The following is a 13,383-nucleotide window of genomic DNA, read 5'->3' on the forward strand; positions in this document are numbered from 1 at the left end:
GTTTTACTCATTCTGCATTGAGAGTTCCTAGTCTTTTGTGTTGGTTGATATTTTCCCAGTGTGATTCTTGGATTTAGGATCTTACTGTTTTTCTTTTTATGTAGTAGAGACAGCTTGGCACTGAAGAATATGGTTCTGTGGCTCTGGTCCCATGTGCCTAGTCCTGTGTTCATGTCTGCTTCCCCATGTGCTGGGCAGTGTAGAGTAGGGCTTGCTAGCCAGACCATCATTCTGAAAGGTGAATTCACTCAGCATGTAACTCTTTGTTTCAGGAAATGTTTCATTCCTCAAATCTTTAGCTTTCACATCTTGAAAAGCATCATTCTTCAAATACTTAACTGCCCAGAGTGTCTTTGCAAACATACCATAATTTTAGCCACAGTGGGACTAACTGTGACAAAATCAGGCCTAGGCATAGGTAGGCATCGCTATGGCAATAGCCTTGTTCAGATTTCTGAAATTTGATATTTTATTTTTAATTGGGGGGGGTGCAGTGAACTCTATTGACTGTATTCAATATAGTAGGGCTCCCTAGGCCCCTCCTGTTGTTATGGGGATCTGGGAGGAAAACTATGAGGGAAATGCTCAGTGTTGGGGGCAGAGTTGGGACAAACACTCCTCAGCAACCAAAGGACTCTCTCTTGCTCTCAGTGTCCTTGCTGGGGTGGGTGGTTTCTTACTCCTTGGAGGCAATGTAGGCCATGAGGTCCACCACCCCGTTGCCATAGCCGTATTCATTGTCTTACCAGGAAATAATCTTTACAAAGTTGTCATTGAGGGCAATGCCAGCCCCAGCATCAAAGGTGGAAGAGTGGGAGTTGTTGTTGAAGTTGCAGGAGACAACCTGATCCTCAGTGTGGCCCAGAATGCCCTTTAGTGGGCCTTCAGATGCCTGCTTCACCACCTTCTTGGTGCTGTCATCCTTGGCTGGTTTCTCCAGGTGGCATGTCAGCTCCTCAGTGGATGCATTGGGGGTAGGAACACTGAAGGCCACGCCAGTGAGCATCCCATTCAGCTCTGGGATGACCTTACCCACAGCTTTGATAGCATCAGTGGATGCAGGGATGATGATTTGGGCAGCCCATGATCATCATGCCACAGCTTTCCAGAGGGTCCATCCATAGTCTTTTACATGGCAGTAATGACACAGAGTGTGGTCGTGAGTCTTTCCATGATGCCAAAGTTATTATGGATGACTTTGGCCAGATGGGCTAAGCAGTTGATGGTACAGGAAGCATTGCTGACAATCTTGATCAAATTGTCATACTTCTTGTGGTTCACACCCATCACAAACATGGGGGCATCGACAGAAGGGGCAGAGATGATAACCCTTTGACCCCACCCTTCAAGTGGGCCCTGGCCTTCTCCTTGGTGGTGAAGATGCCAGTGGACTCCATGACATACTCAGCACCAGCATCACCCCATTTGATGTGAGCAGAATCTTGCTCCTGGAAGATGGCGATGGGCTTCCCATTGATGACAAGCTTCCCATTCTCATCCTTGACTGTGCCATTGAATTTGCCATGGGTGGAGTCATACTGGATCATGTAGACCATGTAGTTGAGGTCAACAAAGGAGTCATTGAGACCAACAATCTTCACTTTGCCAGTTGAGCTGGCAACCTGGTAACCAGGAGCCCAATATGGCCAAATCCATTCACTCCAACCTTCACTGTCTTGTCTAAGGGATGCGGCTGGCACTGCAAGAGAAGATGGGACTGTCTCTGGAACAGGAAGGAGCAGAGAGCCAAAATTTGGCATTTTGAAAAGGACATCTTTGCACGTATCTTCAGCAACATTAGGGTGTCTGAGTTGAGGGGACCACATGGGAACAGCAAGGCATCCTTCAGCAATGGAGGTATAATACTGCCAACCCTCATCTTAGGGAAGGAAAGTTTGGGGCTAATTTTATACACCAATCTGACTGGACTATGCCATGCCCAGAAAGCTGGTAAAGCATTGTTTTGAGGGTGTGTCTCTGAGGGTATTTGCAGAAGAAATGAACACATAAATGCACAAACCAGGGAAAGAAGATGCTCCTAGGCAGAAGCGTGTGAGCATTATCCAAAGCTATAAGGTGGAGAATCGTGAAACTGCGCTGTCTGAGAATGACCACGCACCTCTTCCTACTCTCAGATGTAAATACTTCTAGTTCACAGGCCTTCAGGCTCTCTCTCTCTCTCTCTCTCTCTCTCTCTCTCTCTCTCTCTCTCTCACACACACACACACACACACACACACACACACAGATACACAGACACACACAGATACACAGACACACATGGACTCACACATATACACACATACACACAGACTCACACAGACACATGGTCACAGAGAGAGAGAGAGAGAGAGAGACAGACAGAGACAGGGAGAGATACATAGATATTTGCACAGAAAGACACAGACACACACAGACTTTCACACATACATAGACTCACACACACATACACACATCATCACACACAGACATACATACACATAGACTCACACACAGACATACACACAGACACAGTCTCTTACACACATACAAACTTCTGTGAATTCTGGAGAATTCTGACTAATAAAACATTTGATAATGGGAGTGTTTCTAAAGAAACAGAACTTGAAGAATGCTTTTTTTCTGAGTTAATACAAACTACTTTTGCAGTTTCTGGAATTGGCTCTCAAATCTAATCACATTTAAATATGCAAATGAGCATGTGTTTCCCATAGCAGATAACCTGTGGCACATGGTCTGCATCTTCACACATTCCTAATCACTGTCATATAGGAGACAGGCGTCACTAAATGAGGCAGGCAGCATCAGAGACAAACACTTGGATTAATGTGTCTTCGGACTTGTTCTTTCTGTTTCAGTTAAAACCCTTTGGAGACATTTACAAAGAACTCCCCCAGATCACCGAATTTCATCAACCCATTCTTTTAAACACTGCATGGAAAGGACCCTACAATACAGAACAGAGCATGCCAGAAGCATTCTTGCCCATCATCTTCTTCCTTCCTTTCTTTCTTTCTTTCTTTCTTTCTTTCTTTCTTTCTTTCTTTCTTTCTTTCTTCCTCTTTCTTTCTTTCTTTTAGTATAGAATAGAGTTTATTCAGGGCATGGGGAGGGGAGTTAAGAGGGTAGTAGAGGCAGAGAGAAGCGGGGAGAGAGAGAGAGAGAGAGAGAGAGAGAGAGAGAGAGAGAGAGAGAGAGAGGTGGAGAGAGAGAGGTTGAGAGAGAGAGAGAGAGAGAGAGAGAGAGAGAGAGAGAGAGAGAGAGAAGTAAAGAGTAGAGGCCATCTATGAGCATGTGGAGAGAGGGGAAGGGAAGGGAGAAGGGGCAAGGGATCAAGAGATCAAGAGTGCAAAGTGCAAGAGACAGCAAGAGAATCTTCTTTCTTCTTTTCTCGAGACAGATTTCCCTGTGTTGCCAGAGCTCATCTCACATCTGCTATCCTTCTGCCTCAGCTGCCCAGTTGTTAGGGATAGAAATATGTACTACTACTACTCTCTCAAATGACCTTAAATTGAATGCCTGAAGAATGTGTCAGCTATCTTTCTTCTTTGAAGATGTGATCTATAATCGTAAGGTGACATGTTTCTGCATGTACATGGATGTGCTTTCCTATGTGAATATCATAGGCTTTCAAATAAAATTTTAAATGTTTGCAAGTAACTCCAGTCTTTCCTTCACCTACCATAGTTAATGTGTCTCTCCAGTCTTTCAGCTCCTGCTGACTGAGCAGTCTCCCCCATCCTCTCCTGATTACGTAATCTAGGATCCTCAGTCCATGTTATGATGTCACTTACATTTAGGGTAACTCTTCCTATCTTGTGTATCCTAACCTAAATATCCCCTCACAGACATTCAGAGGCTTGTCTCCCAGTCGAGCCTAGATATGATGAAGTTGACAATTGTTTTTTTAACATAGACTCTTAGAACATTTTTAGAACTTAGAGACTATGATAATATTGGTTGGTTGTGCCTATTGTCTGTTCCTGGACAAAAAAAGCAAACAAATCCAGTTTTAGTTTTGTAGATTAAAGTGCTTCATAAAATATTTAGAAGCTTCTGCGTGTGTTCTGAAGGTGTCTCTTATCTTGCAGCTGGACGGCTTAAATGTCTGAAAAGCAAACACAGAATCTCATCCTGTGATTGGCTAGTTATAACGGAACTGAAACTCCAGGTCTCATATGTGTCTCTGATAAAAGAGAGGCCAATGGTTGGAAAATAGTGGGTCCTGCCAGTTGTGTTGGAAATATGCAGAAAATCCTTGATGAAACTGGAGACATTGGACCCCTAAATTCTGTTGAATCTTTGTGAGTTGAAGCTGCTTCTCACTTATATTGGAATTTGGTCTCCCACTTTCAGCCAACATGACCACCCATGAGCTTACAGAACAAGCATGTTAGAATATTCCATACAGCACTGCTTCTTATTAGACAGCACACTTCACAGCCAAGGAGGGGTGGCAAAAGGCCCGTGCTGTGGAATTCACCAGCCTTCCCACACTCTCCAAACTGAAGCAGCTGGCTTGATGAAATTACTGGATGGTGTTTTAAGGATTTGGTCACAGTACATGTTAGGTCTGGGGCAAGGTTCTGTGGCAGAAATTTCCCTGCCCAACCTATTTGCACCAGGAGGCCTATGATTGGACAGGAAAAAAGGAGGTGGAGCTAAGGGTGGCAGAGAGAGAGAGAGAGAGAGAGAGAGAGAGAGAGAGAGAGAGAGAGAGAGAGGTGGAGGGAGAGAGGAGAAAGGTGATATGGCATAGGACATAGACCGTGTGATTCAAGTAAATAGGAAGATATGAAATCTAAAGGTTAGAAATATTGGGATAACTTTCTAATCTGTGTGGGCATCTTGTGTATTGATAATATATATATATATATATATATATATATATATATATCTTGTGTATTGAATATATATATATATATATATATATATATATATATATATATATTCATCCATTGGTTAACTTTAAGCATCGAGAGTTTTGATTTACTGGGTTACTGAAAGATGGGTCCGCCTACAACCAGGTGGTTATGTTTATGAAGGAACTAGCAGCTCCAGGGACGAGTGAGCTGGAGCTGGAAGCACAACAACTGGTTGCAATGTGGGCTAGCTAGAGAGAGTAGCCTAGAGGACACTCAGTTGGGACCAGGAGGCCTGCTGGTAGCTGGCGTTAGTGTGGGAACATGGCTGTTAAGCTGGGAGCCAAGCCAGATGTCTCCATTCTAATACCCCCTGCTACAAGGTTCTCTATGTTCTGAATCACTGCCCTTAAATGGTACTGTTTATTAGCCAAGATCCATCCTGAAATATAAAGTAAAGATGTCTCTGTTTGCTAGCGACGACTAACAGAATTCTTGTTCGTGTTACTGATATTTTGCATTCTACTAGCCTAGAGAGGACTCTGTTCCACACTGAGGAGTAAAGAGTCAACAAAGAATCTACTGAACTGAAAGTTAAGCCTGTTCCCAGATGCCTTCGACTCTTCTTGTCTCTGTGTCAACAAATAAGGGGCTACAGCATTGCAAGAGTGTGTTAGCTGCACTACTTAAGGGGAGATTGGACTACTGTTTCACAATGGAGGAAAGAGAGTCTAAGAGATTTCTTAACTGTGGTTCTTCATATGGCCATGCCCTGTGACTAAGGCCAAACCTACAACCCAATCCAGTAATAATGTAATGGCAAAGATCCTGCACAAACGAAGATCTGACCTACTCCACCAAGTAAAGAACCAGCTGGTTAGGCATCACCAGTTAGGTAAGGAAGTACTTTCTGAAGGTAAAAGAAATACAGACCGGTTAGTAGAAGACAGTTGCATGTATTTACTATCCTGTCTCCAGTTATAGAAACGAGGATGATGATCAAGAGTATTTCCTCCGTATTTTGTTATAAATTCATGTGTATATACATACCACACGCAAATGATTTTGTTAAATTTCTTCTCTCAATGCCTTACGATGCAATATAAGATAGATTGGCTTTGCACCAATCAGCATTTAGTATTGCTAACTTTGTGTCACAGTCTGAGCTATCAAGAGGAAGCTAAGCATCATTCAAGGACCTCATCTTTTCTGTGGGAAAGATTAGGGCATTTTTTCCCCCTATAGGTAGGACAGTTAGATCATGCTAGCTGGAATTACTGTCATAATTTGGAGATTAAGTGTGGTTTAAGAAGAAACAACATATAGGTACCAAGTTGACAGAGGGTCAACCTATGATCATATCAGCTTGCTTGGGCAAGGGATAGCTAACCGGATGGTAAACCACTCTTTCTGGTGTCTGTGAGGGCGCTTTCCGGTGAGACTAGCATTTGAATTGATGGACTGAGTAAAGCCAATGGAGCTCTCCAACGTGGATAGGTGTCATCCAGTCTAGTCGGTAGCCTGAACAAAGCAGAAATGTAGAGGAATGGTGGACTCAAGCTTTCTTCTGGAGCTGACATGACCGTCTCTGTTTGCCCTGGGACATTAGCCTTGGTTATCAGGCCCATGAATATGACCTGAAGCACTGCTGATTTCCCCTGGTCTGTGGACTGCAGGGCAGAGCATGTAACTTTTGCCCTCTAGGGTTGCATGAGCCAAGTTTCTTGAATCTCTGTATGTGTTCTCTGTCTCTGTGTCTCTGTTTCTGTCTCTCTGCTTCAATCTCTGTCTTTCAGTCCTATCTCTCTCTTCTGTTCCTTCTGTATCTGTGTTTCTGTCTCCTCTGTCTCTGTCTCATCTGTCTGTCTCTGCCTCTCCTCTTCCTGTTCCTCTCCCCCTTCCCCTCTTTCTCTCCCCTTTCTTCCCTTCCCCCCTCCCCCATCTCTCTCCTGGAAAACTTTGGCTAACATAGAAAATAACTACTCTCAGGAAACCTGAAGATATGTTCCTGAGAAGAAACAGTGTTGCAAGTTGTATACTCTTCAATAAAATGCCAAGAAAGAAAGAAATACAGAGGTTCTCAGAAGATTCCCCCTAAGAGCCTGTTAAACAAAAATAAACTCAAGATAGGAGTACCAGGCTATGTAGGCTCCTCTTTCTTATCCACACCGACTTGTTCAGGGTGACTGAAGACTCTATAGGCTGACCAGGCTGAAACAGACTCACAAGTCACATACTCTCACATGCTTTCGTGCTGTGCGGCATACAGAGAGGCAATCATCTCAGGGAATCCCTGGTGGTTGGAGGAGAGGACTTGCCTACTTTGCTTGCCTTGCTCCAAGCTCTGGGAACATAATTGAAATAGAGTTCTTTGTGATGGGATATGCATAGATGTGTGATGGTTATGTTAATTGTTGACTCAGCAAAATCTAAATCTCCTAGCAGGCAGGCCTCTGAGTGGATTTGCAGGGAATTATCTTGATTACATGAATGGAGTTGTGAAGACTCAACCACTGTTGGGTAGGTAGTGTCTTTACCTGACTGGATCTTGCACGGAGGAGCTGAGCAACCGTATGCATTCATCTATCCTGATTGTGGACAAAATGTAACTAACTGCTTGTCGCTTCTATTCCTATGGCATCCCTGTCAGAAAGAGCTGTATTTGGTCCTGTGAGCCAGAATAAACCCTTCCTCTAGTCAGTTGGTTTTGTCATCATATTCTATCACACAAAAACAGGCTAAGTAACAAAGAAACAGCAACAACCTGAAGTGTTTAACCCAGAAATTTTGATGAAGATCAAAGAAGTTGTTGAAAAGCTTGAACTTGAGTCCAAAGAGAGTAGACTTTGAGGGCAGGCCACGGGAGGAGAGCTAGGTGTGCTTGTGCTGTTCGCTGTTCTTGTCCCAGACTGTTTGCTTATATGGCTGTTTGCTTTCTCGGTGCTGACAGGAGCCTGGTCTTTGCTTGCCAATGGCTCTTCTGGAGAAGGATGCTATGATCCACTGAATTCTAATTGGAATTATCTTAGAGTATAGTAGCAAAACTGCCACAGTATCTCATAATTTTTTTTTCTTGGTGATGTATCTTTTTAAAGCTTTTGGTTACCTGAAAGGAAGCTTCATGCCCAGGGTATGAAAATAAGTGCTAACAAAACCTAGAGATAAATAAAATAAAATCAGTGCTTGATCACAGCAGAGAGCAAAGTTTAGTGGGCCTCTGGGAAGAACTGTGTCTTAATCTCTCAAGCCTCCCCCCGCCCCCCCAAGCTGTCTGGAAAGATGAGGGCACAGACACATCTTAATCCTATCTGGGGCACCAGCACCCAAGCAGAGTGCTGCTTAAACTGGGCATGCTGCTATTTCTGGAGTAAGGAATGCATATTGTCACTGGCTTGGGTGTCATTGTTTTATTGCCCGTGAGTGTGACCTCGTGTACAGCAGAAGAGAGTCACTCGGCTTCCATAATGGATCCTGTGATGTCATTCAAAAGAAATGTCATGATTCAGCTTTGTAAGTGATGACTATTTTAAGTGTGTGTGTGTGTTTAAATTTAAGATAGCATACATTATCAAGCTACATGGACAGAGTATTTATATATCAGAAACCTTATAACTGAATTCTATTAGCTCACATAGCAATAATAGCACTTGCTTTTTAAATACATCTGGCATATCTTTTAAACTAGTCATTTGTAACAGCAACCCAATGAGTGACAATTCCCAGTTTATAGAGGGGGGAGGGGAACAAGGCATAGAAGTGGTGGTTTTTGTTCCCAGTGGTAAGTAGCAGAGATGAAATTTAAAGTCTCTGTGTTGTCAACATATAATTAATATGCCTTACACACTGGTGAGAATCTACAGCATTGAGGGAAGGCAGGCATTCGTCTCTTCCTCCATAAAAGGTCTATCAACAGGATTTGGCAACAATGTGACAGTGATAGTTTGGGATGGACCGGGGCATACAAGTCCCCATTAAAGTCTCTGTAAAAATAAATGAAGAGACCACTTAAAATAAGATCAAGGAGGTACAACTGAGTATCTGACAAAGAAGAACCGAGCTTGCAGGAAAGGCATACATGGCTCTTCTCATAGAAGAAAATAATCTGAACTCATTGCCCACTAAAGCTGAACTGAAATCATAGAACACAGTCTTTGAACTAACCAGCAGTTAGCTAATCTTTTGAAACAATAAATTTCTGAGCCAGGGTCATCAGCGAGAAGAGACAAGAGACATTCATGCCATCACTTGGAACTTTCTGGATGAGAGAGCATGCTCTTCCTTAAAAGTGTCGTCAGCTCTGGCCTCAGATTTTACAAAAATTCAGATACCAATTGGTCCATACTATGCGCCTGCCCCTTGACAATGAAGAGCATCTTTGTGGAATAATGAATCCAACTGACCATGGGTCGAAACTTCTGAAACCATGAACAGAATCTAGCCTTTCTTTCTTTCTTTCTTCCTTCCTTTCTTTCTTTCTTTCTTTCTTTCTTTCTTTCTTTCTTCCTTTCAGTTTTTCCCCCCTCAGGTTTTTTTTGGGGGTGGGTGTTTGTTTGTTTGTTTTTGTTTTTCTTCACTCCAACAGAAAAGTTCCCAACCTACTAGAGTCCTCTTGGTTTGTTTCTCATTTTACTCCAGTCATTAGTTCATCTTGCTTCCTTATTATTCCATGTATGGTTGTCTTTCCAATTAAAGTTATAAGCCCCTCACTTCAGACTTTATAGCTCTTTCTTTTAACACTTTCTACTGTGTCTAGCACAGTATGAAACCCTCAGTAAATACTTGTGGGATGATTTTCCAGGCCTGTGTGTGCCTGAAGTGTACAAAGGTTAAGTACTTTTCTCATGGAACCCCCTGAAGTTCCATATGTGTCAGTCTTAGGAAGGGATATCACCAATCTTTGGCTGTCAGATCGATCTAATATGATTGAACCTAGCAAGGATGAAGGCAACGACGTCGTTCATAAACTTCAGCCTTGTGTGTGATTGGCTCCAATGACCTTCTTTGCCTGGCTGCTCCGAGCCCCACTGTAGGTCTCTTCAGCATTGCACAGGTCTATGGTGAGACCTTTTTCCTCCTTGATAAACTGGGTCTCTTTACTCAGCCCTTAGAAAGGATGCTGAGCATTGTGACAACGGGTTAGCTGCTGTAGTCCATCTGTGGTTAGGAGGTCCCCTTGCTAGTAAACACCGAGCTGGATTGAAGGGCTACAGAGAGTACCATTCGATGCTAGTCATTTAAGTGCTGACATAAGTATTTTCTCTTGTATTTTGTATAAAGACTTAAGTTGAAATTGAAAACTGCTATTGGAATAGAAAGGTTATGAAAACGGAAGCGGTGACTCAGAAGATCCTGAAAAACAGGTTGGAAATTGGCGTTTGTATCGATCAACTGGGAAGTTGACATTTGCCTCTTTGTCAAAGCACATAGTGGTGCAATAGGAAAGGCTGCAGTACGGGGGTGGGCCGTGTATTTACAGACCTCAGAATGGCGCTCAGTAACATGCCTGGCAAAGACTGAACCCTGTTTTCATTCAGGTAAGCAGTCACTCCTGAGCCATGGCTGCACACTCCCTTCTGTGGTGGAGGACCACGGAGTGCCTGAGCTCCTCAGTATAAAGACTTTGTGAGTGGTTATTTCTGTTCATGGCAGTAGCTGAGAAAGGTGATGTCAGGTTGTGTTAAAAAGGAAACTACCTGGTTTGTCAGACGGTAGAAGCCACCATAGCTGATGCTGTGCTTTGGGAGGGGAAAGAAGCTGAGCTGTGATGATACCCACCTTCCTAACATCCGTTCTCCCCCGGAAATCCCCGTCTCTCTTCTACCCGACCCTCACAGCTAACTCACTCCCTCTGTTTTCAAGGTTTATATCCTTGCTGGTGCCTGGTGTTGGGACAAACTCGTCTGTTCACAGCTTTCAGCACATTATTATGATAGCCCTTCTCTGACCAAGAAGACATTTTGGGGGCTCGTCTGTATTGATGACTCCACATCAAGTGTGTGGTTCTTAAAAGATGATAATAAAATTTCGAAGGCTAGTATCTAATCAAGTGAGCAGTGTTAAGTACCTTCATGATGCTGTGCAGCCTCTCCTCTATGACCAAAAAGTATCATCGTACCTAACCGGAGCTCTGCTCATTAAACTCTGCAGCCTTTGCTTGTGGCCTGTGATCTCCAACACATCGCTGGTGCCTGTGAGTTTGCCTGTTGGTGGCATCTTTAAAGAAGCGCACCAACACAGTACTAATGTACTTGTACAGTGTTAGTGTATCCACACAGTGTTAGTGCATCCACACAGTGTTAGTGCACCCACACAGCATTAGTGTACCTGTAGAGTGTTAGTGTACCTGTTTAGTATTAATGAACTGACACAGTATTAGTGCACCCACACAGTGTTAGTAAAATCACTTAGTGTTAGTGCCCCCACACAGTGTTAGTGCACCCACACAGTGTTAGTGTACCCACACAGTATTAGTGCACTCACATAGTGTTAGTGCCCCCACACATACAATATTTGCCTCTGTGTCTGCCTTATTTTCACTTGGCAGAATCTTTAAAATCTCAACCACAATACCGCATGGATCAGAACTTCTTTTTTTTTTTTTTTTTTTTTTTTTTTTTTTTTTTTTTTGAGATGCAAAGTACACTCTCTGCTGAGTATTTCATCTCTGCCTTTAGGCTGTTGTTATCAACACTGGTCCGGAAGTCTCTTCCTCAAGCTACAAGGGAATTGCTAGCTCATGTGGTAATTAAGGGCTTGTCTTCTGGAGGACCCCAGCACATGGCTTTGACAGCCTATGCTTCCTCCTCTCAGGCTCTCTCTTCAAGGTGGCCCATCTCCCCTCTTCCCTGTGTTTCACTCAACCCAAGCACACTGCTCTGTGCCTCTGCAGACATCAACTCAAGCTCTCTTCCTGACAGCATGCCCCAGACGCAACAAAAGTAATTGCAGAGTCATACCTTGAGGCTTTGTCCCCTCCCCCACCACCAAGAAAATACACCACCATGTTCTAGGCGAACTTCATTAGCTTGCTCTACATGGCTGTCCCAGAAGCTCCTGAACTCAGCCATCTTCTCCTCTCCCCCTTCTTATTTAAGTGGTTATGGAGTTCATCTTTGATACCATAACTATCAGCTTTGCCTGTTTATTTATTTGTTTCTCCATTGTCTTTACTCTGCACAATCACTTGGCTACTCTCCCAAAGCAGTTTCTCTCTTAAGGTTAAGAACAGTCAGGGCTGGAACGATGCTAAGTGCTTAGAACTCTGGCTGCTCTTTCAGGAGACAGACTCAGGTTCAACTCCCAGCATCCACACAACAGCTCACAACAAGTCTGTATCTCCAGTTTCACAGCCTCTGATACCCTCCTCTGGCCTCCTTGTACACCAGGCAAAATGACCACCACACACAAAGGATGGACAATTTTTTTTTTTTTGGAATGTTTGTATGAATAGCTTCCTCCTCTTTTGCGCTCATCTTGGGAAACTTCTTCACGGTTTTGCAATATTTTGCAAAAAAACAATATTTTCTTCCAGATGAATATAGGTCATGCCCTAGTAGATTCGGAGTCACTTATGACTTTGCTTAGAAAACATTATTGTCACTAGTGCAAATTCTTTGCTCAAGAAGTCCAAAGTGACAGTAAGCCAGAGTCAAGCTGCCGGTCCAGCCTTATGCCCAGCACATCCCCCTTGCCTTCAGTACTCCAGGGAACAGGAAGAACATCACTCTCTGTCATCTCTGGGATTCCTGCCTCTACTCTTCCCCTTGGCTGGGTTTTTTTTTTTTTAATCCAAGCCTACCCATCTCCCAAATTCAAGGTCAGATGCTGCTTCTGTCCAAATAGATTAAATAAGATGTGTATAAAGAATCTTGCAAGTCTCAAGGATTTAATGACCACTAGATAGATATTAAATAATAGATATGTTTTTCTTTCCTGTATGGTTATTACTCTGATTTATGATGTATCATCAGTCTTTTCCTCAACGATGATTGTACTTATTGCAAGGCGTATATTAGAACACAGAAGACTCCATCCAGGCCAGCCTAAACACACACTGGGACTTGTGGAATCACATGACTGAAAAGCTTGGCTACTTTGAGCAGACTTATCCCTGTTTCCAAACTCAACCCTGCTGGCCTCTGTGGAGTCACCCTAATTAGCCTCTTGCACATGTGAGAAGGCTGCACTCCCTCTGGCCTCCCAAAGTCAAGTGGAGAAGAGATGCCTGCTCTCCAGGGAGTTTCAGTAGTGGCTTGGTGCTGACCTAGTCATGGCTTGCTGTGGTCTGCTCTGCCTGGCCCTTGCTCTCTGCAACTGCTGCTGCCTGCTTCTATCTTCAGGGATTTGGAAATTGTACACCTTTCCCTGCAGACTGCTCCATGAAGTATAAATCCAGTGTTAAGAAAGTCTCCTTGATCTTTCCAATGTTTCAAGAGATCACGTTTCATCCTTTGTCTCCCAGAGAAGGTGGAAAGCCTGCAAGCAGCTCTCTTTAAGATACCGTGTATGTTCTCGATGGTGG

General features: G+C 43.5%; 1 pseudogene; it reads right to left on the reverse strand.

The window, feature by feature from the left end:
* Positions 1 to 676: 676 nt before the first annotated feature.
* On the reverse strand, positions 677 to 1,774 carry LOC143438325 (glyceraldehyde-3-phosphate dehydrogenase pseudogene; annotated as a pseudogene).
* Positions 1,775 to 13,383: the final 11,609 nt, after the last annotated feature.

The sequence above is a fragment of the Arvicanthis niloticus genome, chromosome 25, assembly GCF_011762505.2.
Source record: "Arvicanthis niloticus isolate mArvNil1 chromosome 25, mArvNil1.pat.X, whole genome shotgun sequence".
In the NCBI taxonomy this organism is placed as follows: domain Eukaryota; kingdom Metazoa; phylum Chordata; class Mammalia; order Rodentia; family Muridae; genus Arvicanthis; species Arvicanthis niloticus.